The sequence below is a fragment of the Myotis yumanensis genome, unplaced genomic scaffold (genome assembly GCF_028538775.1).
Source record: "Myotis yumanensis isolate MYYU_CA2020_CCGP unplaced genomic scaffold, mMyoYum1.0.hap1 SCAF_1, whole genome shotgun sequence".
In the NCBI taxonomy this organism is placed as follows: Eukaryota; Metazoa; Chordata; class Mammalia; order Chiroptera; family Vespertilionidae; genus Myotis; species Myotis yumanensis.
In genome coordinates, this window is record NW_027223752.1 from 227,270,029 (window position 1) to 227,297,155 (window position 27,127).

Consider the following 27,127-nt stretch of genomic DNA (forward strand, 5'->3'; position numbering starts at 1 on the left):
GCCTATTAACAGGAAGAAATTATATGTTGTCTTAGGCTGAAGGTGGGTCAAAATTCAAGGGTCTGGAAGAAGCAGAGAAAATCAGTCAAAGTTTGATTACCACATATTTTGTTCCAATTGATCACTGGGAATAAGTACTTCAGCTAATTATTTATGAGGCAAAGAATAGGAATTTGGAGTCTATGTCAAGCCTTGTATCCATGAGTCTCATCTATGTCATCTCAGGGTGATTCTTTGCAATAAGCCATTTCCCAGGACATAAAAGTTTATAGGTATTTCTTAACTTTTGCGGTTTTTTTAGGATTACAGGACTCAGGTGAAATTCAACATTCTCACTTCCCACTGGCTAGCTCTGACAAAGTTGAGATAGGCTTGAGAGTCCAATGTTGAGGGTGGCAAGGTTCCTGGATGAGGTTGTGACCTCCCTGTCCTGGAGTTTTAATCGAGTCAGTATGTTTGGGGGAACTTAACAGAAGCTTAGCCAATACCCTAAGTAGTAAGGTCCTCAATTTAAAAATCCATGCTCATTTTGATTTGAATTATCATTTCAACTCATGAAGCTTAGTTGCCTTATCTGCTAAATGATGGAGTTGAACTAGACAAATCCGTGTAGTGTCTCATAGCTCTCAACTTCAAAAATGTATGAGGGCATAACGATTTGTTCAAGTGCCCTGTGGTGGTTTAATGCGTGAGATTAAAGGCTGAACCACGCTTTAGTGTCCCTCCCAATACTCAGGCAGCATCACTCTAAGAGCCACTTAGGAATGCTCTGGCTTTGGAACCTAGCAGTGGCTGCTTACAGCTCTTCCATCAACAATGTAAAATAATACCATCAAGGTTGCTTTTGTTTTCCATTCTGCCAATTAATCATTTGTTCTTCCTAAACCTGTAGTACTCCCTTTGCATTACCTTGCATAAATGGTTTGATGCTTTGGTTTCTTTCCTTTCCTAGCCTTTCATATTTTCAACATTTTTCTTCCATAGGATCTCTGAAAAGTTTTCTGTGTCATGAAAACTCAGTTTGGGTGTTGTTTCATGCCTTCCCAATGCCAGGGTCACATTCCTACGTAATGTTCAAATAGCATTCTTGAAGCTCATCTTTTCTAGAATAAAGCCCATGAAACTCACCAGTGCTCAGCGGATGCCTTATTTCCAGCTTTGGTGTTTCCATACATTCAAATTCTTAGTCTTAAATTAGTTGAAGAAGGATGATGTGGTTCTTATTTATCATCCAGTGCCTTGAGCATAGTATTGTAATAGATGTAAATATTAGCCAGTTTCCAGATCTCTAGGAATACTTAGATTTAAAAATGTATAAGGCTACTAATAAGTGTACTTTGTATTATTAATATGGATGACAACCTAAAGTGGCTTTCAATGAAATAAAGGTAAATTATAACTTTAATTGAGAAGAGCACCCAAACATCACTATTGGTTTTGTCCAAATTGGAAAGCATTTAGTACAATCATGGTGATAGTGGACAGTGGCAAGGAGAGTAAAGGAGACACAGAAGGCATCTTAAACCATTTAGGTAGAACAGAGTGGAAAAGAACTACATCCAAAGTCCTCTACGTGACTTACTGCCTGTACAATCTTAAAGATGTAACTTCATCTCTCTCATCTTAGTTTTCTCAACTGTAAAGTAAGAACAATAGTAATTACCTTAAAGAACTGAAGATGGCAATGCATGAAATAATGTGTCTCAAATACTTTTTTGTTCTGTAGGCATATGGTAGACATCCATTAATGTTGGAGCTGTTATTAATGTCATATAGTTAATTAACATTGACTTACTCAGCTGAACTTATAAGAATTCCTGGTCAGCACTGTTTCTTATAATCCCAAAAGGTAGGAGATGGAAACTTTGAGCTCTGAATGTGGACCACACTGTGGTTTTAAAAGAGAAATGTTTCCCTCTGTAGGAAGTGAAACATAGAAATATGAGGTGTAATGCTTACAGCTTTCATGTTAGGCTGGTTAAAATAGTCCTTGTCTTGTCACCACAGTCAATATCAACCTTTTATTTATTTTCTTATTACCTGTCCTACTCATATCACCAAATCCTTGTCTATTCCTTGCCTCCTATTTCCCACTTACTAGACTCTCTGAAGACTGCAACATTTGGGTCATGTTTTCAGATGGAAATTCTCCTCCTTTATTTTGCTGGAGCTCTGTGGGGAGACAAAAATAAACACAGGGAAATCAAAGCCCAAAAGAGAGGAAAATATATAGAAATAGATACAAAAAGTAAGGTTAGGGATGAAATTTGAACAGATGGACTAGTTTTAGTATGACAATGAGAAAGGGAGACTGACTTTTGCTGGTTCATTTGGTCAAAGAAGATAATTTGGGTGGTCGAGTTACATGGTTTAGAGTTATATAGAGCACGTATTTATTGGGTAAAATAAATTTCTCCCCCTTACTTTGAGTTAATAGATTCAATCCCTAAAGCTCAGTGCTGTCAAATGCTGGAGTTATATAATCAAAAGGAGAAATAATAATCTCAGGAAAAAAATGATTCATTAAACAAAGTAAAAACTTTGTCCTTATAAAGTTCTTAAGTGTACTTGGCTGGTCATTGATTACTATGTGGAAACTTTCTGCATATCAGGGGCAGTAATGGGACATAAATGAATCATTTGGGGCCAGTTTTAAGCAATAGCTTCAACCCCTAAGTGGTTTGCCAAGTTTCTGTTAAACATCTCACATTATTGAAGATACAAGTCAAAATTACGTATCAGCAGTTCTTCCAAATAGCAAGGAGCATATATTAAAGAGGCAATGAAAGAATTCCTAATGAGAAAAAATGCTCTTACTTTTTGAGAAATTAACTGCTCCAATAAATTGAAAAGATAAAGTAGGAAAAGTTATCACAATAATGTCTGTTGTAATAAAACTAAACTGTACAGTTGATAACAGTTACAATGCCAGAAGGTGAGTTAATGAACTACCATTCTTCTAAAAGCCCTTTTGGTCCTTACTCTGAAGTATAATGCTGACACTCACATATAAAGGATATGGTGGAAGCTACATGGAACTACTGTACAGTAGGTCCTCCGGTTATGTCGGAGATCCTACAGCACGACATATCACGATTTTTGCCATAAGTTGGAACCCACCTACATAAGCACCTATGTCACTCACGTGGAGCACATACACAGCAGTAATGAACTGAAACAGTAAAAAAAAAAAAAATTAAAAGAAAGATAACAATTCCTGACCTTTACTTGTGGTAAATAAATAATAAAAAACATAAAGCATATATGTACATATGTAGAAATGATGGAACTCTTTTTTAATAAATAAATGGGAGATGGTGACATAACCACGAAACAATGTACATCGAGTCTGACGTAACCCGAGGACTGTCTGTATATGAACATGTTCTACAGATTCATTGCCTATGAACTTTTGAATATATATAAAGTTTAAAAAGCAGAGTATATTAAATAAAACTTTTGGGAAGGTGAAATAAATAATCCTACGACCTAAAATCGATTCTTAAAGTGCAAAAGAGATGAATGTCTGTGGAGAGATAAGTCTGTCTGAATTGCTAGCTGGCATTGGAAAACTTCCCCAGCTGTCATTAATTCACCTTGGTGAAATTGAACCAGAAACCCTGGGATCACTTCCCATCATTATCCATTGTATAACCAATAAAACAAACTGCTTTCCACTTTCCAAAAAAAAAAAAAAAAGTCATAGGACTTGCCCTGGCCAGTTTAGTTCAGTGGTTAAAGCATTGGCCCTTGGACCTAACAATTAAGAATTTGATTTCTGATCCAGGGCACATACCTCAGTCACAAATTCCCCACCCCAGGTAGGGGCATGTGCTAGAGGCAACCGATCCGTGTGTTTCTCTCACATCACTGTTTCTCTCCCCCTCCTCTGTCCCTTCCACTCTCTCAATGGAAAAAATATCCTTGGGTGAGAATTTTAAAAAAGCGATGGGAACAGGGGAAAGAGTCACTGACATCTCCCTGACACCTTCTGTGGACTCATGAATGTAGGGGAGGCCTGAAACTTCTGTTATGATTTTCTGCAGTCCAATTTCTAGGAGAGTTAAAGATGGCAGCAATGCAGAGGAATTCATAAGGATAATGAGAGAGCAGAAAAGAAAACAAGCATAAATAGCACAAATAGAAATTGGAAAGTAATCTTAAATAGGAGAGTTTGGGGCTAATAGTTCTATTGTTCATTATTAAACTTCTCTCATACATAGTAATGATCAAAATGCCCTGAATGGAAAAAACAAAAAACAAAACAAAAACACGTGTGTGTGTGTGTGTGTGTGTTGTGTGTGTGTGTGTGTTGTGTGTGTGGTGTGTGTGGTGTGTGTGTGTGTGTGTGTGGCAATGCAGTCAGAAAGAGAAGGAGGAAAGCGAGAATGAAAAGGAAAGGAAGGGGAGAGAAGAGGAAGATAAAAAGAATTGGAGGGGAAGTGGGCTGGGAGGAAACTACCAATGCTGGGGAAGGCTTAAAGATACTATATGTGTACATGCTCAGACATCAGGCTGACAAACTCACTTATGGAAGGCGAATGGTCCAGTGCATCTTTCAAACAAACAGCAGAAGGGAAATAAACTGGGACATCGCCAGTTACCATGAGTTTAATGGGAACCAGGCAAGTGCCCTATCCACATAACCACATTCTGACTAATTAAGTAAAAACAACCACAAGAGCAGTGAAACAATTGTAAAAGAAATAAAGGAAATTGAAACCCACCAAACCCCTCTAGGAAAAGGCATGAGGAAATAGTGAGAACCCTGACAGAGACAAACCTCTCCGCACTGAGCCATCTGTGCCACCCATCAGCTGGCAATAATGCGACTCTGAGCAGCAATAGAAATAATCAAAGGAAGAGCTTTAAGAAGGCATGGCAACACTAATAGGTTCTTTTCTGGGTTTCTGGTCTTTGTTTATGGATAATTATAATTTGGCAAAGTGTTCAGAGGCCCATCATATAAATGTGTCCCTTGTGTTTTATTTAAGCAACGGCTCAGAAAGGACTTGATGCAGTTTCCCACCATGCCAACTAAATGCTGGTAGAAGTAGAAAACCTCCAAATGATGTGTGAATTTACAATGATGAGTTGGTTTAATGCATGACAGCAAATCTCCAAACAGAGTTTTAGTTAAGTGTACTTAATAGTTTACCTGTCCAGTGAAGGTGATATTGGTTATCTGACGTATTTGAAAGAAATCTTTCTTGTAAGCTGTGGCCACGTATTCTCACTCTGTTTTAGAGTTTGTTTTTGTATATTCCCCAATACTTCCTTATGAACCCTTGTATTTGTTGAATTCTCAAAGAAATGCAAAGTGAACAGACGTGACTTTGATGTATGCAAGAACACCCTGTTCTGAGAATAAACAGGCATTTCATGGAAAGGATATGGAAAATAAGCTGGTTAAACTACTCTCACTTCTAGAAAGTCAGGTCTACCTTCAAATATGGCTTACCCTTTTGTTGGAAATGATTTCTCAGAATATCAATGTATCAATTTGCGTCCTTTAGTTGCATGTGACAGGAACAAATTCTGATTAATTTGAACAAAAACAGAAATTTATTAGGAAGAATATAGAATTGCTCAGTGATTCAAAGGGAGAGTTGAAGATGGGGCAGATGAGGCAGTTCCAGGAATCTAGGCAACAAAAATTAATGAGCAGTTTCTTTAAAGTGAAACGCTTAGGATGAATGCAATCTGACAATTTCAGTCTCTGTGTTGCTCAGCTCAATATTCAAATTCCTTGAAGAGAACTTAGTTATGGCCTAGCTGGAATCATTTATCTACCCCTTGCCAATGGGAAGACTGAGCCGTATGGTTGGTCAGTTTATCAAGACTAGACAATGAGGAAAATCAAGCTCCTATAACCAAAAGAAAGGGAATAGATGCTGTAAAGTCATAAAGCAATTCGGGCTTAAATATATTTATGATAATTGATTAATATATAAAACTAGAGGCCCGATGCACAAAATTCGTGCATGGGTAGGGTCCCTAGGCCTAGCCAGAAAACAGGGCCAATCTATGGGGTGACCAGCAGGGCGATCAGGGGCCCCCACTGGCACCCACCTTGGCTGTCCTGGGGCCTGCAGGCTGGGGGCAGCTCCTGCATTGAGCATCTGCCCCCTGGTGGTCAGTGCACATCATAGCGACTGTCATTCCACTTGTGGTTCTGCTGTTCAGTCAATTTGCATATTAGGCTTTTATTATTAGGATATTATGAAAAACTCAACATGATAAACAGGTTCCAGGATAGTTTATTTTCTAAATGTTAATTTATAACTGATCCATTAAAAATAATGAAGAACATAATGTTAAAAGTACATTCATATTGAGCCAATTTTTATTAAGGATCAGCTGTGTTAGGTATGATGCTGAGAAGTTTCACATGTATTATCTCATTAAATTATCACCTGAAATTCCTTTTAGGTCTAATATCTCTATTTTGTGCTTATAAAATCTAAAGATCAGAAAGTTTTATTGACTTATTTATTATTACTCCATAAGTAGTTGTGGTCTGTTTTTTTCTATTATTTTTTCTCCTTATTTAAGTTATATTTCTATTATTTGTGCAGAATAACTTCACTGAACTAATGATTTCAAAGCACTAACCTTGTGTCACTACAGTAAATACATAAGACCTGGGTAATAATGCATAAAAGACAGAACACTGTCTTTGGGTAGCCATCAGTGTTGCAACTACATCTATAAATTTAGAATCTTATCTATAGCATGATGAATTCAGCTATACATAGCAGATTGAACACACACTTACCACCACTGCTTCCCAAAATGTCACTAAAATGAGAATAAAGTAAGGGTATAAAACCACCAGGGAACCTCCAGTAAACCAGAGAGGACAATAAATTTTTGGAACATAGAAAGCAGAAGAGTAGTTAAGAAGACAGAGAAAGTAGAATACTAATATATTTTCTGAATTGAAGATGACATATATTATAAGATGCACCATTAGTTTGTTTCATTAAGAAAGAAAAATCACTGGTAAATCTAACTGTAGATTTATCATTGTACATGTCCAGTTATTTATTGTTGCATAACAAACCATCCCAAACTTAGTAGCCTAAATCAACAATAATAATTTCATTATTATCTCTCACAATTCTGGGGGTTGACTGTGCCTGACTGGGTCCAGATCTCTCATTCAGTTGTGATCAGAGCTGCTTCTGCTTTTTCTTCTTCTTCTTCTTCTTCTTCTTCTTATTCTTATTCTTATTCTTATTCTTATTCTTATTCTTATTCTTCTCTATTTTTTTGTTGAAAGTGTTGCAGATGTCTCCCTATTTTCCCCACTGACCACTTCTAGCCTATCTCCTCCACCAGGCCTTCACCACATTATTGTCTCTGTCCATGGATTATGCATAATGAATATAAATTCTTTGGTTAATCTCTTTCCACCCCCCAAACCCACATTCTCTCTGAGATTCGTCAGTCTGTTCCATGCTTCTATGTCACTGAATGTATTTTATTAATCAGCTTATTTTGTTCACTAGATTCCACATATGAGTGAGATCATATGATACTTGTCTTTCGCTGACTGACTGGCTTATTTCACTTTAGGAGCTTTTTTATTCAACTGGAAATTCAAGTGGGCTTATTGGCCAAAACATTTACATGCACCTATTCAGGTAGCCTGGGCTTCCTCATAGCATGGTATATGTGTGATGAGAGCTATCCCATGAGAGATAGCTGGGCAAGCCGTATAACTCTTTATGACCTATAATCTCATTCATACATCCTCACTCTCACACCACACTGTTGGTTGAGGCATTCACAGAGATTCAACCATGTTCAGTGACAGAATACATATATTCCATGTTTTTTTATTTTATTTTATTGATTTTTTACAGAGAGGAAGGGAGAGGGATAGAGAGTTAGAAACATCAATGAGAGAGAAACATTGATCAGCTGCTTCCTGCACACCCCCTACTTGGAATGTGCCTGAAACCAAGGTACATGCCCTTGACTGGAATCGAACCTGGGACCCTTCAGTCTGCAGGCCGACGCTCTATCCACTGAGCCAAACCGGTTAGGGCTATATTCCATGTTTTGATGAAAGAATGACAAGGTCACAGGGAGAAAAGAGCACATAGGATGGGAGATATCATTACAATCATATTTGTAAAAAAAAAAAAACAAAAACAAAAAAAAAAAAACAGTCTTCCAGCAATTGACTGGAGTATGGTTCCAAACATTAAAAATGTTCAAATAATATAAACATTTATCTTAGAAACAATAAACATCTTAATTGTTTACAGTTGAGGATATATCAAATGAGAAGCAAGCAAGTTCGTGTTGCAGAATCTTAGAAAGCTCAGGAATTTGAGATATATGTCTCAAAATCAGTTCAAAGCTTGAATAAGAAGCACTAAGATACATGGAACTCTATCCTCATCCTGTATAGCTGGGCAACTTCCCCTGTCACTCTTGGCAAGAGAAAGCTTGCTATGTAAGAAATTAATCCACGTTTCCCCAGCTCTTGCAGATGAAAAGCACAGTATTGAAAATAGAGATAGTGAGAAAAGTCTACCTAGTGAACATTAAGATCCTCATCCTTCTCCTTTTTAGGTCTAAGAACTTTGTCATGAAGGTTTATTCTTATTCTTTCCTCTCTACTATAGGCAGTGGATTATAAGGTCCTTCTTCAGAAATATGAGGATGATTACTGAGCAAGTAATGTGCCCAGAAAGTACACAGAAAGATGTACAGAAATAGACATTTAGGTGCACTGGGGCTGAGTGCTATGATCCCAACCCAATCACTCTAAAGTGAAGCCGTATCAGATGGATCTTCTAATCATCTATTTTATGCTCTAATTTTAAATATGAGTGGGTAATCAGGAATCATCAGACATGTATAGAAAACCTCAGCATGATATAAATATATTGAATTGAATAATAGAGAAAACTTTTCATAAACAGGTACAAACATAAAGTAGAATAGTCTTAAACAAACAAATTACCATAAATTTTTAACCTTGGATAGGAAAGAGAAGATATTGCATTCTTAAAATAAGAACAGAATTACACAAAAAGGAAATGATTAGAGAACAACAAATGACTTGACAAAATAATTTCAATTAAAAATTCAACACAAATCCTTTACAATTATTGTAAGAATATTTAACAAAAACTCTATCCTCTTGATAGATTTTAAATGTACAAAACAGCATTGTTCTCTATGGATACAGCAGATCTCTAGAACTTAGTCATAATGTAAAACTGAAATTCTATACAGATTGATCAGGACTCCCAGTTTCTCTCTCCCTCCACCCCCTGGTTACCACCATTCTATTCTTTGATTCTATGAGTTTGACTGTTTTAGATAACTCATAAAGTAGGGCTATCCTTCTGCAATTGGATTACTTATTTCACTTAGCATTAATGTACTCAAGGACATCCATGCTGTTTTATATTGTACAATTTCCTTCTTTTATAAGGCTAAGTAATAGGCCACTATATGTACATATTACATTTTTTAATCCATTCATCTATTGATAGACATTCAATTTGTTTTCATAGCTTTATTGTGACTAGCACTGATATGGACTAGGAGTGCTAATATGTCCTTGATATCCTGATTTTAATTATTTTGGATAAATACTCAGAAATGGGGTTTCTAGAGTACATGATAGTACCATTTTCTTTTTTTATATATATATTTTATTGATTTTTTACAGAGAAGAAGGGAGAGGGAAAGAGAGTCCGAAACATCGATGAGAGAGAAGCATCGATGAGCTGCCTCCTGCACACCCCCCACCGGGGATGTGCCTGCAACCAAGGTACATGCCCTTGACTGGAATTGAACCCGGGACCCTTAAGTCTGCAGGCCAACGCTCTATCCACTGAGCCAAACCAGTCAGGGCCCATTTTCAACTTTTTAATAAAACGGTTTCCATAGTGGCTGTATCACTTTGTGTTCCCAATAACATATTTCAATAGTTTGAATTTTCTCAATACTTGTCTTTTTAAAAAAGTAACCATCCTAACCATGTGAGGTGATATCTCATTATGGCTTTGACTTGCATTCCCCTGATTTACTATTGTTGAGAATCTTTCATATACCTGTTGGTCTTACCAGAAATTGTTAAGAAAGTAGAATCAAAGGGACAATATTTTTTAAAGTAGATAAAAAATAATTTTATAAGTGATAATTCTGGAAGTTCATTATCTAACTAAATCAAACTTCAGAAAAAAAAGAACAAGAAAAATTGAAAACAATTACCAAAAATATTAGAAAATTTCTCAGAATTAAAGACCCACTCATGTGCAGATTAATGAGTGGGAAAAGGAAAAGGAAAACTAACATGCCCACACTAAGGCATATCATCATAAAATTTCTGGACATAAAATAATTTGATTCAAATATTCCCATGCAGAAAAAAATAAAAAATAAAAACATGTCATATAGTAAGGATGGAGAACCAGAATGGCAATTGAGATCTTAAGCAAAACTAGAAACTAAACAAAAATTATAAATAATTTTTATTTCAATAGAGAATTCTATAGCTAGCCAATTTGGTATCAATCAAATATGAGGGTAGGAAGAAACAGCTTGGGACAGGTAAGCTTTCAAACTATTTATTGCCAGGCACTGTTTCTTAGGCAACTATATCCTAGTATCTCGGATTGTGTTCCATCAAAATATGGAGGTAATTAAAAAATAAGACTTGGAATTCAGGAAAGAGTGGGTCCACCAAGAAGGGAGAAGAAAGGTAGTGTATGATGAGAGTAGCTCCACAGTCCAGAGACACAAGATAAAAATGAAATAGGATAATAGGAACCTTCAGGAATTATGTCTCCAGGGAGAATGAAGAAACAAGCAGATAATTCAATGTGTCTGACCATGCAAAATAGAAGGATTTGAAAGTAGTTAAATATTTTTAAGAGTTTATGAGAAATTAATGATAGGGGAATAGAAAGTTAAGCAAAAATTAATTCAAAAAATATTGCACAGGAAAGGTATTTGGAACAAAGTGCTTGACTTGGCTTAGGAATTGAAAAATAATTACTAAGCAACCATAATCTAAACATTGAAAATTGCTTTACCTGAACAATTTTGATATAACTACTGGTATATTGGAAGAATGAAAGAATGCAAAGTAGATAGTAGTGAAAGTTGGGTGTTAAGACTCCATTTTTATAACAGGAAGACAATAAATAATGTTTTAATACATCAAGAAACAAAAATATTAGCATCTATTGGAATTAGGAGTGAAAAGGAAAAGGGTTTCTGCCTTTTACATTTTTAATACTTTTAATTATTATTTTCTTAAATCTTTATTGTTTAAAGCATTACATATCTCCCTTTTCCCCCATTGACCTCTCCCTGGCTGCCCCCACCTCCCAGCACATGCTCTCACTTCGCTACTATCTGTGTCCATTGGTTATGCCCATATGCATGCATAAAAGTCCTTTAGTTGATCTCTTACCCCCTCACCCCCTTGCCTTCCCTCATAGGTTTGACAGTCTGTTCGAAGCTTCTATGACTCTGGTTCTATTTTTGCTTATCAGTTTATGTTGTTCTTTATATTTCACAAATGAGTTGAGATCATGTGATATTTGTATTTCTCTGACTGACTTATTTCACTTAGCATAATACTCTCCAGTTCCATCCATGCTGTTTGTTTTATACTATTACTTATCTTTTACAAATGATGCACAGGTGTTATGTTGATAACAATAAGTTTTAGAAAGATAAGAGTAAAGACTTTCAAGTTAGAGAAATAGAGTCTTAATCCCCCTCTTCTACTTATGACATTTGTCAGAGGCAAAGTGTTTTTCTTCTATAGCCACAGTTTGGGGTACATGAAAGAAGAAAATAATGGCAGCTACCATGCATAACACTTGGACATGGTAGACATGTGGATACATGAATTCATTTAATCATCACAAAGAGCCCATAACTTCTTGTGCTCTTATTATCCCCATCTTACATATGGGGTAAGTGAAGCATAGAAAGGTTAAATAATCTGTCCAACGTAATGCCGTAAATAAATGGTGAAAATGAAATTTCAACTCAGGTAGCAAAATATACTAGAAATATACCCAACTCCTGCCATTACAAAGTAAATATAGAATGTAAACAAGAGCAACTAGCATTGTGCTTGGTAGAGTAAATGCACAATAAATATTTGTAAATGGATGAGTAAGTGTTCATTTAACAACTTCATTAAATACTTAAAACATGTATTATGATCCATGTTGTAAAGCTGATGTATTTAACTTACACAATAGTTTACCATGCATTCCCAGAGTTTTAGTGCATAATTTAGACACTAGCTGAAATGTATAACCATGCAACCACAAAAGTGTCTGCAATATAACTAATTATACTATAATGGCAGTTTACTATTAATTTATACTGCTGCTTAGTCAGAAAAAATGTTTGCAGATTGTGAAGGATATTTTTTATAATGAAAACTTGAGCAGGTAAAAAAAAAATTCTACTGTTAATTACTACTCAGGAATTATGTTTTCAAGTCTGTGTTTCAAGTAGGAAATCCTCCAATGTCAGTCGTTCCTTCTTGTCTTTGTATCAGATCAATTTCCCTATTGATTATGCTAATGTGCATCGCATCAGACTTGCCACCCAGAAGTGGGGATGTCTAGAATTGAAAGTCTGTTAAGGGGTATGAATGGATTTCTTACCTCCCTGGTTAAGTTGGGCTTTTTACAATATTTTTATCAATCCTTGAAGGAGAATGTTATCAAAGCCAGTTCATATCTCATTTCAGTCAACAGCTCATTATTATAAAACCACAAAAGTTCTGTCACCAGGTCTTTAAAATCTTAAATGCCTCAAAGAGATTTTAAAGAATGGAAATCAATCAATCAATAGTTTTTAAAGATGTAAAAGCCTATGAGGAATAATTTGTTAGCCACATATAGAATTAGAGCTCAAGAAATTTGGCTTTTAAAAAAGTATTTAAAAAGAAGTGCTGAGGGGCATTCTTTACTGCTGGCCATATTTAGGAAGTACAATTTGAAACAGGAAACTCTTTATTCTAACTTCCTTTTTTTCTTCTATGTCATATTGCCAGCTATTATAAAAGTCTCAGTGAATAATATTAGTTGTAGAATCAAATTATTAAAGCCTAAAGGCCTGGTGCACGAAATTTGTGCATGGTGGAGGGGGTGTCCCTCAGCCCAGCCTAACCCTCTCCGTTCCAGGACCCCTCGAGGGATGTTCAACTGCCCATTTAGGCCTAATCCCACCAGGATCGGGCCTAAATGGGCAGTCAGACATCCCTCTCACAATCCAGGACTGCTGGCTCCCAACTGCTCACCTGCCTGCCTGCCTGATTGCCCCTAACTGCTTCTGCCTACCAGCCTGATCACCCCCTAACCACTCCCCTGCCAGCCTGATTGATGCCTAACTGCTCCCCTGCTGGTCCAATTGCCCCTAACTGCCCTCCCCTGCCAGCCTGGTCACCCCTAACTGCCCTCCCCTGCTGGTCTGGGTCTCCCCTAACTGCCCTCCCCTGCTGGCCTGATCACCCCCAACTGCCCTCCCCCGCAGGCCTGGTCCCCCCCAACTGCCCTCCACTGCCGGCCATCTTTTGGCAACCATCTTTGACCACATGGGGGCAGCCATCTTGTGTGTTGGAGTGATGGCCAATTTGCATGTTACCTCTTTATTATATAGGACTAGAGGCCCGGTGCACAAAAATTTGTGCACTCAGGGGGGGGAAGGAGGGGTCCCTCAGCCCGGCCTGTGCCCCCTCGCAGTCTGGGACCACTCGGGAGATAACAACCTGCTGGCTTAGGCCTGCTCCCGGGTGGCAGAGGGCAGGCCCAATCCCTAGGTGCAGCCCCTGGTCGGGCTCAGAGCAGGGCTGATTGGGGAGTTGGGGTGCCGCCCCCTGTCATGCACAGAGCAAGGAGGATTGGGAGGTTGCGATGCCACCCTCAGTCACGCTCAGGGTAGGGCCCATCAGGGGGTTGAGGAGCTCCCCCCTGTCACTCACAGAGTAGGGCCGATAGGGGAGTTAGGGCACCGCCCCCTGTCACACACAGAGCAGGGTGGATCAGGGGGTTGGGGTGCCGCCACTGTCACACTCAGGACAGGGCCAATGGGGAGGTTATGGCTCTACCTCATCACACACAGAACAGGGCCTGTCGGGGGGGGGGGGGGTTGGGACACCACACCCTGTCACACACAGAGCAGGGCCGATCAGGGGGTTTGGGCGCTGCCCCCTGTCACACTGATCTGGTGCCAGGAGGCCTCGCGGCTCCACTGATCCCGGTGCTGGGAGGCATATTACCCTTTTACTATATAGGATAGAGGCCTGGGGGCCAGCTGGTTTGCCCTGAAGGGTGTCCTGGATCAGGGTGGGGGTCCCCACTGGGGTGCCTGGCCAGCCTGGATGAGGAGATGATGGCTGTTTGCAGCTGGTCACACACCCTTCAGGGTGGGGGTCCCCACTGGGGTGCCTGGCCAGTCTGGGTGAGGGGCTGAGGGCTGCCTTCAGGCTGGCGATTGACTGAAGCTCCCAACTGCTCCTTTTTTTCTTTTTTTTTTAATTCTGGGCCAGCTTTAGCTCTGGCTCTAGCTCTGAGGCTTCCGCTGCTGAAAGGAGGTATCTGGTTTGTTTGCATTCTATAATCGAAACAATGTATAACTCCAGCTCTGAGATCCCGGCGGCTGTTTAGCTTCTATATTTGTTACAAAGTTTCAAACTGCCAGCTCAGAGGCGGGCAGTGCAGGTGGGGAACGTTGGAGTCCTCCTTCACTGCAGCAAGCAAGCCTCATGTTTGCTTCCAGCTGCCTGGCTGCCGGCCACCATCTTGGCTGACAGTTAATTTGCATATACTCACTGATTAGCCAATGAAAAGGGTAGCAGTCGTACGCTAATTACCATGTTTCTCTTTTATTAGTGTAGATTACTTAATGTGAATATTAAAAAAATAATAATCATTGGCTACTTATCTATGTCCCCATGATACCTTTTTCAAAAATCCCAGGAGTTTGAATCATCAGTCTGACTTTTAACAATGTTTTCATTACCAGAAATGCAAAGTAATTTTAAATTACTATTCATGACTACTAGACTCTGAGAAATGATATTTTTTCATCTGAGTATTAAAAGAATTAGTTTTAAATGAAGAAATCTAAACTAAAATAAATAGCCTTGATTTTTAAAGGACGGCTATTAAAAAAAAAAAAAAAAAGATGGCTATTAGAAAAGCTTTATTTATTTATTTTTTTATGGGAATTTCCACATGGGCTGAAGTTTCTTTGGAACATATCTTGGCATTTTTTCATAAGGTTCTTATTTTTTCTTATTTTTTATTTTTTAAATATTTTTATTGATTTCAGAGAAAAAGGGAGAGGGAGAGATAGATAGAAACATCAATGAGGAGAGATAATTATTGATTGGCTGCCTCCTGCATGCCACCTACTGGGGATCCATCCCACAACCCAAGCATGTTCCCTTGACCTGAATCGCACCTAGGACCCTTCAGTCCACAGACCAACGCTCTATCCACTGAGCCAAACCAGCTAGGGCATAAGATTCATATTTTAGTGTATACTCATTCTCACCTCTTTTAGGCAAAATAAATAAAATTCTGAATTTCTGCATAATACCTTAGGGATACTGTACTTGAAATAGTTTTTGGATTACTTCTTGCTGGTTGCAAATGGCAACTGGATGTTAATTTTAAAAATGGCTTATCACTCAGCAACTTTCATATATATGTCATAGGTCATTTTTTAATATATTCAACCTCTTTCCCACCCTTAGTAATGAAAATATTACCAATTATTATAAACCACCTCTTAGCAATTATTGATGCTTTTTAAAAAATATATTTTTATTGATTTCAGAGAGGATGGGTGAGAGAGAGATAGAAACATCAATTATGAGAAAGAATCATTGATAGGTTGCCTTCTGCACACCCCCTACTGGGGACTGAGCCCACAATCTGGGCATGTGCCCTTGACCTGAATCAAACCCAGGACCCTTCAGTCTACAGGTCAATGTTCTATCCACTGAGCCAAACCAGCTAGGGTGTCATTGATCTTTATATCTGTCTATCCATCTCCCTTGTTCTCTGAAATAAAAAGAAACAGTGTATGTGGGATGAACACCTTATTGGGATCTTATGATTAGAACATGTTCAATCACCTTAAATGGCTTCAGGAAATAAACATTAACGTCTAAACTAATGATTCTTTGGGCCAGGATCTGAGAAAAGTCCAAAAGAATGTACTTGAATTTGGTTCTGATTTAAATTTTACCTTTGCTATTGGTTGGGAATATCTCCTAATGGGAGAATTCATTGATCTAATAAGTGATAGATTTAAGGTACTATCCCAACACGGAGCAGATTGCTTAGGGACTTAGCCTGTAGATTGGCTTGTAGCTCATCAGCTGGTGAGAGTGTTCCTCTGAGAGAGATGCTCAGATGCAGAAGCAGCCCAGAGCAGCAGGAGGATGGCATCATGGTGCTGTATAATCTGTATACAAGTTGGTGGAAGAGCACCAGATCAAGAAAACTTAATTTTGACAGGTCTGATGTATAGTCTATTTTGGTTAACCAAAAGGAACACATAGATTAGAGAAATTTCCATTATTTTTCTCTCAGCCATGAAAATCGATTTTGATGTGATTACACTCAGAGGCTGCTTGATGTGCCTCTGACAGGACAAAATGGAAAGATAGTGGGTGGTGTACAATGTGGCAAACCATGGGTAAGCTGGACTCTGTGACAAACTGAAAATAGTAGGTTTCAAATGCCAATTTGGATAATTTGCATGAAAATGATATAATATAAAATAACCTTGACTATGCTCTATTTAAATGCTAAGTGAAATAGTTCAATACATACAGTAACCAAAGGGTTTTATTACTCATTTTTATAAGCTTTATTTAGAGAAGCACAAGGATATCACTAATTGTAACCAGTGGATATTTTATTTATCTCATTAATAAAAATATTGAGACTTTATTATATACAAAGCATTTAAGAAATCTTTATTGGGGTTTAGTTTTGATAAAGAAAAAAGTTAGAATTAGAGACTGTGCGGTAGGAGCTAAAAATTTCACTTCTGTTCCTTTTCAAAACTCCCCTCTTACTACTTATAAAACTATCCTTGCTTTCATTAATTCAACAAATATATTTTGAGCATCCATAGGCAAGGCATTTGGCTACATATATGGAACACAGGAATAAACAAAGTAGATAGTATATGTTCTAATGGGATGTGTAGTCTAGTTGGGAATGCAAACAAGTAAATAGAAATTCCAATACAGTGTGATAAGTGCTGTAATAAAATCTAACTGGAACCATGAAGGGTGAAGATACTTTATTCAGGAGAAGTTATCCAGCAATGGGTCAGGGGTGAGATAGGGATAGGAATCTGTGAGGAGGGAAGATGTCTGAAAGAGGAAATGGTGTTCTCAGAAGTCAAGAGGGGAGAAAGTCAATGGCAAAGGGGAATAAGATGAAGTGTTTATATTGCTGGGAGCTTAGAAAGTGTAGAAGGTGTGTGGTTATGAAAGAAGAATGTCAGAGTGCATGCAGTGGTCATACATACCACAGGAGAACACTATCACAAGAGCCACGAACTTTTGCCTGACAGAAAGAGAGGCTGTTGGGATGGTATACATATATGAACATTAATAAGATAACTGTCATGGTGACAGAAAAGAAAGGATTGGATATAAGCCAGATTGAAAACAGAAGAAACTTAGGGGGCCGTTCAAGCACTTCAGGCAGAAGATGGTGGTAATACTTACAGGAATATTGTCAGTGAGTGTGGTAGATGTTAAAGACTTCGGCTTTTATTATTTTGTTTGTTTATTTCTTTGAAAGCTAATGGATGTGAATATTTGTTGATTGGATCTGGGGCTTAAGGAAGAGTCAAAATGACTGCAGAAAAACAACTAAAGCCTGCAATGAATATACTATTTGAAACATCACTAGCTTTATAAGAGGTAAGGATAATTCCTAAGAGCTCCATTTCTATTTATTAAAAATAAAATTGAAAGAAAGGTAAGAATCAAGAAAAGAAGGAAGGAAGGAAGGAAGGAAGGAAGGAAGGAAGGAAGGAAGGAAGGAAGGAAAGAAGGAAGGAAGGAAGGAAGAAAGGAAGGAAGAAAGGAAGGAGAAGTGGAAGGAAGGAACAAGAAAGATCAGTTTATATATATTTTGTATCTTTCTTCTTCCTTTCTTTCACCTCCCCTTCCTTCTTTCTGAAGACACAATGCTAAGGCTGTAAAGCCAGGGAGAAACCAGACTTGCTGGATGGTATATGATTGTGGTCCCTTGATGAGTCAGCAATAGCAATAAATACCATCAGGAAACTGTAAAAACATAGAAAGGGTGCTTGAATCTTCAGTGCTGAGCCTCAGAAAGAGTTGAAATGCCCCAGGTTTCTGGAATCCATTGGCTATTAGCACAAAAACTTCCCAAGCTCTTAATTTACTCTCATAGCACTGTCACTGATTAAATTCAAGCAATCAACATGTAATTCAACAGAAGAAAGCAAACCCTTATGTCTGAGAATCAGTAGGAAGAAAAAAAATAACAAGAAATTAAATCCCAAATCCCTCCAGTTGATGAAAATGTCAGACACAAAATACAGAAGTACATGTACTTGAGATATGAGATAGAAACCGCGGTATTAAAGGTTCATAATTAAGAAGTACTAATTGGTATTATAAAACAGTCATAGGGATATAAATGACAGCATAGAAAATATAGTCAATCCTAATATATAAAAACCCTACTTCCGTCACCACCATGGCTTGACCAACCGAAAGTCAATCCTGCAGTCAGTGCTGGGTTGCCGTGGTGACGCAGCACTGACTGCTGCAGCTGCAGGCGAGGTGACCCAGCACTGACTGCTGAGGGGGCTGCAAATCAGGCCTGGAGAAAGGCCTGAAGAGAGAAGCAGGGTCTGATCCATAGCCTGTGTGGCAGCTGTTGATCAGCACTTGTGTCTCTCTTTCTCTCCAGCAGCCGTGCCTCCATTTCTTTCCAGGCCTCCACCAGGACTGCTGATCAGCCTTGCCTTCTGATCAGGCCCCGTTGATAAGCCCAGAGACTCTGATTGGCATAGAAACCGACCAATCAGAACCAAATCTGGGTCAACTGTGAGGAGCCAATGGCTGCCTAGGAGGTGGAGCTTTTGACACTGACTGGCATACAAACCAACCAATCAGAACCAAATTGGCCAGCAGAGGAGGGAAGTTTGGGGCAAGATCAGCCTGCAGGGGAGGGCAGTTAGGGGTGAGATCAGGTCGGCAGGGAAGGGCAGTTGGGGGTGAGCAGGCCGGCAGGGGAGGGCAGTTGGAGGCAATCGGGCTGGCAGGAGAGCAGTTAGGTGTTAATCAGGCTGGCAGAGGAGCAGTTAGGGGGTGATCAGACTGGCAGATGGAAGCGGTTAGGGGCAATCAGGCAGGCAGGCAGGAGAGCAGTTAGGAGCCAGCAGTCCCAGATTGTGAGAGAGATGTCTGACTGCTGGTTTAGGCCCAATCCCAAACCGGCAGTCGGACATCCCCCAAAGGGTCCCAGATTGGAGAGGATGCAGGCTGGGCAAGGGACACCCTCCCCCCCAGTGCATGAATTTTGTCCATCAGGCCTCAAGTAATATTATAATAGCTATTTATGGTGCCAGGTAGGTTCACTAACAAATAAAAATAAATAAAGGCCTCCTATTAAAAGTTTATTAGAAAAGAACAGATACATTTTAAACTACATAACTTCTAAACCTAAATATATAGTGGATGAAATAAAAATTCAATTGACTATATTAAACAGCAGAATGGTTATAGCTGAAGAGAGAATTAGTGAACTAGAATATATTTCTCAAAGCAATTAATGGGAATCAGAGAAAAAATGCAAGATATAAATGATAATATAGTTTTAGCATATGTATCTTAGTCCTAGATGGAGAGAATAGTGAGGCAATATTTAAAGAGGAAATAGATTTTTAATATTGATGAAAATATAGATCCAGAAATTCAGGAAATCATCCTGTTCCTCAACCAGGATAAGTATAAAGAAATTAAAACTGAACCATATTGTAGTGAAAATACAGTAGAATTAAGACAAAGAGGTACCTTTAAAGCAGTCTAAGAGAAATGGTAAATATTCAATAGTGTTAGTTGAACCTTGACAACTGTAACAACTCATGGGCAGTTCACTACAGGCAACCCAAGTTAGAGGTAAATAAGTACAGTGTTTTTGTTTTTGTTTTTTAAGTTGGCAATTCTCTTGGTCAGTTCTCTGAACTAGGCACTGAGCTAATTGTTTCTACATGCTGTCTAATTTAGTCCTCTTAGCAACCCCCTGAGGTTGGTATTGTTGATGGTGACAATAGGACTTGCAGAAATTTTATGATATGTGCAAGGTCATGTAACTAAGAAGTAACATAGCAGGGACATAAATCTTGGATTTTTGTCTCCAGTCCCACTTTCTTTTCAACGTTGTCCCTGTAGTGACACATCTTTTATTCCTTATTCTAGTAAGTCCTACATTAGAATATCTTCAAGTTAAAAAGTAGAATATGGTTGTCTTATAATTCTAAAATGAAAATAATTTAAATAATTAAAAATCAGCCAAAGATAAAGAAGAGGTGACCAACAAATGAATAAAAGAGAGCACATTGGAAGGAAGAGGTAGTTGTAAGCTTTTTTCAAAATGCTCAGAAAAATAACTGCTAACTAGAATGGTGTAACCAGCAAAATCTAACTTTGGAGAAAAGTGTAAAAAAATAAAAGAAAGCTATGTGAAGATGAACAAAACTGATAAGTTACCACAAAGAAAACTTAACTAAAGAAAATTCTAAATGTATTCAAGGAATTGGGAAAGACAAACTACAACATGACATACAGCCCTATGGGAGGCAACTGATTGATGTTTCTCGCTCACATCAATATCTCTCTCTCTCTCTCTCTCTCTCTCTCAGATCAATAAAAACATATTTTAAAATAATAATAATAACATGGCATACATATATTATGCAAGTCATGAGGAGAATGGGCAAATTTAAAGGGTTTCATGGTTCTTAAATTGTTATGAAAGTGTACTAAGACATATATATTTTTAATTTTGAACTTTCTAAAACTAAATTTACATAAAAATTTCAATGTCTATAAAAATATAGAATGAGAAATAAATATGAACTGAAGTAGTAAGAAGCATGGTAAAAAGAAGACAAATCACATTTTTACAAAATATGATAAAAATAGGCCTAATATATCATAATTATATAAATAAATAAAAGTATTATACTCATCAAGATACAGAAATGATAAAATTGAATTTTAAAGTACAGCTATATGCTATTCATAGTGACATGGCTAAAATTAAAAACATGAAAAGTTTTAGAGTAAAAAGCTGGAAAATATATTAAAAATACTAATAGAAAAAGCTGACATAACTACTTTAGTAGGGAAAAGTAAGATCAGAAGCATTTCTAGGAATATAAATTGTTATCACATAATGATAAAAGACTAAATATAGGATTCTGTAATTATTCTATGCTCCTAATAACCGTGTCTCAAGATAAATAAATAAAACTGTTGATAAAGCTACAGAGAAAAGTTAACAGGTCTTTTTCTCCTTGTGGAAAAAATTAAAATATTTTTCTCAATTAATGACAGATTAGACTGGAAAAGTTAATAAGTAAAAATGTATAAAATTTGAACAAAATTATGCATCTAGAGTTAATATATTTATTAACTACACCCAAAAAGAAGAGAATGTGAATTCTTCCCAAATGTCTGTAATATTCACCAAAATTATGTACTGGGTCAATATAAAGACCATATTTTCTGACCACAAGGCCACTAATAGCAAAAGGACATTATATACAACACACACACACACACACACACACACACACACACTTCTAAATCACTTGTGTATTATTTTAAACTTGTTACAACTGGATGATAACAAAATTACTACATATGAAAACTTTAACTTAAAAGTAAATTTTCTGAGGGTGGAGCGCCGGGGCACCCACTCTGTGTGCGATGGCCTGGCTCACGGCTCAGCCACCCTCCCCTCCTCTGCCCGCCTGGCCCCCCAGACACAGCATGGGGCTCGCTCAAGGATAAAGGCTGGGTCTGCACCCACAAGCCTGGACGGGGCTCCACGGAGAGACCAGCGACAGGATGGTCAGGAAGGACTCCCCTAACTCCCCCCCTCACCCACCCCATGTAAAAAAAGAAAAAAAAAAAAAGGAAATTTTCTAAGTGCTTATATTTATAAAAAACTAAATATTTAAGAGTTAAATATGCAACTAAATAAGATGAGACAAAAAAAACTGGTGTGAAAAAGGACATAATAAACCTAAGGGCAGAATCATAAAGTATTTTTAAAACATCCATAAGGCACTAATAAATGGACAAATCTCTAAATGGACTGACTAAAGAAAAAAAGAGAAGCAAATATAAGCAATATTAGAAATGGAAAGTGTGACATAATAATCAGTGCACAGAAATTAAAAAGATATTAAATAAGAGCGTAGTGTTGCAAATGAAGTTTTTAATAGGTAACTATGCCCCTCAATGAGTTAGGGAGCACATGAAGAGAAGGAAGCTTGGATATGCAGACATTGAATTTAAGGACTGTATAGGTCAAACGGTGGAATCATATAGCCAATCATCATACAGGCTTATAGAAGATCTATAGGTAAAGGTAATCAGCAGTAGATAAAATATATTAAATATGGTTTATAGGTCACCACTTCTCTTAGACCGCTCGGTCACACTACCGCCTAAGTCACCACTTCTCTTAAGCAATATATAAATATATTCTTAATTAGTATATAAAACAAATTATTTTCATTACAAAATAATCATGAGGATGCAAAGTACAGCATAGGGAATATAGTCAATAACATAGTAATAACTATGGTGTCAGGTGGGTACTATACGTATCAGGGGGATCACTGATAATTTATATAACTGTCTAACCACTATGCTATAGACTTGAAAGTAATATAATACTGAATGTCAACTGTAATAAAAATAATTAAAAAACAAATTATTCTCAACATTATTTTACAAATAACTGATCAAAAGATTACACAAGTAATTTCTCTCTCACATACATAGTAACTGGCATAGTTACAATATAAACCTTGCACATAGGTCTATTGTCTCCAGAATTCATGCTCTTAAATAATGTCCCACACTCCCTCATCTGAGCTGGAGATTTATAGATTGGGGTCCACCATGTTATAGATGGAAATTGATGCCCTGGAAACAGAAAATATTAGCTAGAGGGATTATTTAAAATAAGAAGGTAAAAGGGCTTAGGGCAGTATTCTTAAGATTGCCAATAATTAAAGGGTAGGCCAAGGAGAAAGAGAAGCTCACAAAAGAGACAAAAATGAGCCGGTCAGAGGAGTATAAGGCAAACAAGGAGAGTACGGGAACAGATAAGTCATAGGAGAGGGCATTTCAAGAAAGAAGAAGCAGTCAATAGTGTCAAAGTCTGCCAAGTGTTCAGGTAGATAAGAACTGGAAATTATTTATTGGATTTAACTACAAGGCCATCATCACTGACATTGACAAGAGCAAGTTCAGCAGAGAGGGGGAAGTTGAATCCAGATTTCAGAAGGTTGTGGAGTGAAAAGAAGCAGAAGTGGAGACAGAATTCAGACTTTTCTGATAGATTTGACTGTGAATAGGAAGAGAAAGATATGTTGGTTACTGAAAGAGAACATGGAGATGATATTTTTTGTCATAGAATGTATGTAAATGATGATTAGAAGAAGTGAATATACCAGTAGAAATGAAATATATATGAGATGATTATTTATTTGTCAACCCCTTTTATGCTTACTCTATCAAGGTCTTTAGAAATATAAACTTTTTCAATTATCACCACTACTCTGCATTAGAAGGGTTTCTAATTCCCATTTTACAGTTAAAATATAAGCATGAAGAGGTTAGGTCAAATGCTCCATGGTCACTCAACTAATTAGTGAGAAGCCATAGTTCAAATCCAGGCTGTGACTGCTCCATTAGGCCAATTCTCCTATATAATAAAAGCCTAATATGCAAATTGTCCCCTCTGGCCGTTGTTTGACGGAGAGTTCGATCAGGAGGCCAGTAGTTTGACCACTTGCTATGATGTGAGCTGACCACCAGGGGCAGCATGGAACATGGTGGGCATTGGTGATGCTGCACTGGCAGTGGGTGGCAGTGGAGGTGCTGCCAGCCCTGATGGTCCCTGACTAGAGCAGTACCACAGCCAGATGGTAGAGTAGGTGAGCAAGCGATGCCAGGCCAAGGCGGGTGTGAGCGGGGCCCGATCGCCCCGCCAACTGCCCTGCAGATGGGGACCAATGGCTGGTAGGCCCTGATTGCCCAATCGGGGCCAGATCCTGGGCTGGGACAGGGAACTGGGGGTGGGTGGCAGCGACCAACCTTCCGCGGTACCTGGGCAGAGGGCTGCACACTCGTTGGCTACTAGGGGCGGGAGTAATGGGGATGGAGATGCAGTGAGAATGCAGGGTGTTCACTGAGCTCGTCCTTACTCCCCTTGCTACACTCCCCTGAGATGCCAGGACTCGCATGCTAGGGAAGCCCCACACGCTCAGGTGCCAGGTGCCCACGAGGAGCCCACCCCGCACACATGTGGCCTCTTCCGAGTGAGCAGGGCCACAGCCACGAGGACTGGAGGAGCTGGTTGGGCTCCCTGTGGGTTTGCACAGGAGCCGGTCTGCTAGGCTGGCTGGGAGAGAGCGTGCTGTTCGCCTGGCTTTTGTGCAGTGCCCTTGAGCAGCCCAGGGGCCTAAGCTGTGCCCTGGCCTGCAGTGTCAGGCCATGCTCACCACATCTCTGCATGGGGAATTGGGCACGGCAGAGGGGGACGCACAGGGTCCCAGTGGCCCAGTTGCTGTCAGGGCCCAGAGGTCAGCTGGGACCTGCCCTTCCATGCCAGATGCTTGTGCTTCGATCTCTGGCCAGGCCTAGGGACCACACCCATGCACGAATTCCATGCACCAGGCCTCTAGTCTATGAATAAGTAACAAAGCAAAGCCTTTGAGAAGGAGCCAAAGGGATTTAGCAAACAAGATGAGAAGTAAGCCTTGGGTAAGGTTGTAATAGGAGGAAAGGCAATCTTGTGTAGAAACATGTATGTGTGAGACTATAGTAGTACAGACATTTTCCACAAAAAGGATTATTTTCTTCCTGTGAAATTGTAAACTAAGGACATCTGTGAGAGACTGAAAAGGCGGAGGCCTGAGAGATTTGAATCGAATGGAGATGATTTGACATAGTGTCATCTACTAAAAGAAATATGACCTTTTATGGACACAGTAGGAATGCAGGGCAGCTATGTATATTGATGACTACAAATTAGTGGCAATACCAGTGGGCAAGTTTGTGTGTTTTTCCTCTAGCAGCGTTTTGAAATTCAGGACATTTGTTTTTTGTTTGTTCATTTTGTGTGTTTTTTAAAATTTATTTTTATTGTTGGAAGTATTAAAGATGCCCACATTTTTGCAAAAAACAAATCAAAACAGCAGCTGCCACTTAAAAAGGTGAAATTGTCTAGGAAGAGCCAAGTTGTAATCAAGATCCAGTGCAAAGAATAAAATCAGGGAAAAATGTGGAGGTTGTAACATAGCTTTCTAATAAAGATGGAGAGTTAATAGGGAAATGGAGCAAATAAAGACTTGTCATTAAAGCAAAATACAAAAAATTGAAGGGATAAAAATATCTTGGGAAGGTGAATAACTGGACAGATATAAATATTGACTGTGAAGCATTAGCAGTGAAATCACAAATAAGACAAAAATGAACATTACCACTTAATCATTCTAATTATTCCAAAAGAATTTCAATTTGTTGTAATTGCTTTTCACTTGATTCTATTTCATTGTCGAGGTGAGTTATCATATTATCTACACATAATAATTATTTTGTTTCTTTGTCAATATTTTTTCCTTCATTTCTATTTATGTTGTTTTACTATTAAAATGTTTTTATATAGATTTTCTTTAATATATAAGGAAGTAATCTCCATTCAAAACGTTTATGAGTACTGAATACTTAATTTTATCAAATGTGTTATGAGCAACGTTCAAGATATTCATATGGTTTTTCTCTTTTGAACAATTAATTCTATATTCATATGATAGATTAATGTAATATAAGCAATTAATTGCCCTTGAAGTTTTTGGACTCAGTCCATTTCAAGAAGTTATGTCACTTCTTTACCATAATACTAGGCACAAATTGGTAGTGTGTGTATGTGTGTGTGTTTAGGATCTTCAAATCTATAGTGCTAAACACAGTTGCAATATGGTGTACTTTTATATGCTCTTTTGAAGAGTTTTGGATAAATCTTTTTCTGCTTCATAAGACTTTTCTGTGTTCTGAAACAGTCTAAATAGCAACAGCATGATGTTGCCATACTTTTTCATAATATCACCTGAAACATCTTTTTCTGACACCATTTTTAAGAAACATTTTTTATACATATATGCATAGCCCATGAATACAGACAATAGTGTGGTGGAGGATTGGGAGGGGCGGGTGTGGAGTGAAGGGAACCAATGGGGGAAAATGGGGCACATCTGTAATACTTTAAACAATAAAGATAAATTTTTAAAAAGTTCAATAAAATAAAATGTATATAGAGGAAAGGCTGAAAGGAAAGATATCAAATGTTAACCTTGGTGGTCTCTGAGCAAGCTGATTATGAAGCTTCTCTTCTCTATGTTCCTTAGCTTTCAATCTATATATATAAAAGCCTAAGTGACGGTTTTGACTGGTCAGCCACTCATTATGACACACTCTGACCACCAGAGGGCAGATGCTCAATGCTTGATCTGCCCCTGGTGGTCAGTGTGCTCCCACAGCCAACCTCCCATGGCCAGCCAACTTTCTGTGGTCCCTCACCCTGGCTGGCTGGCCCAGATGGCCCTGATCAGAACTGGGACAAGATGGCCCTGATTGGCCCCGATTGGCCCCAATCACCAGCCAGGCTGAGGGACCCCACCCGTGCACAAATTTGTGCACTCGGCCTCTAATTTTTCATAATTGAGGATATATTGCTGCAACAATAGGAACACATTTAAAATTTGCTGGTTGTAAATATAATTGTTTTTAAAAGTAAAAGGA

At 38.3% G+C, this 27,127-nt stretch overlaps 1 long non-coding RNA gene across 1 annotated transcript in view; it reads right to left on the reverse strand.

Moving 5' to 3' along the window:
* Positions 1-2,104: 2,104 nt before the first annotated feature.
* The window catches only part of LOC138997169 (uncharacterized), a 370,451-nt gene continuing 345,428 nt past the window's right edge, over positions 2,105-27,127 (reverse strand). Inside the window, exon 3 of the long non-coding RNA XR_011468911.1 lies at positions 2,105-2,172. This is a non-coding gene — a long non-coding RNA (uncharacterized lncRNA). The remainder of the gene's footprint in view (positions 2,173-27,127) is intronic.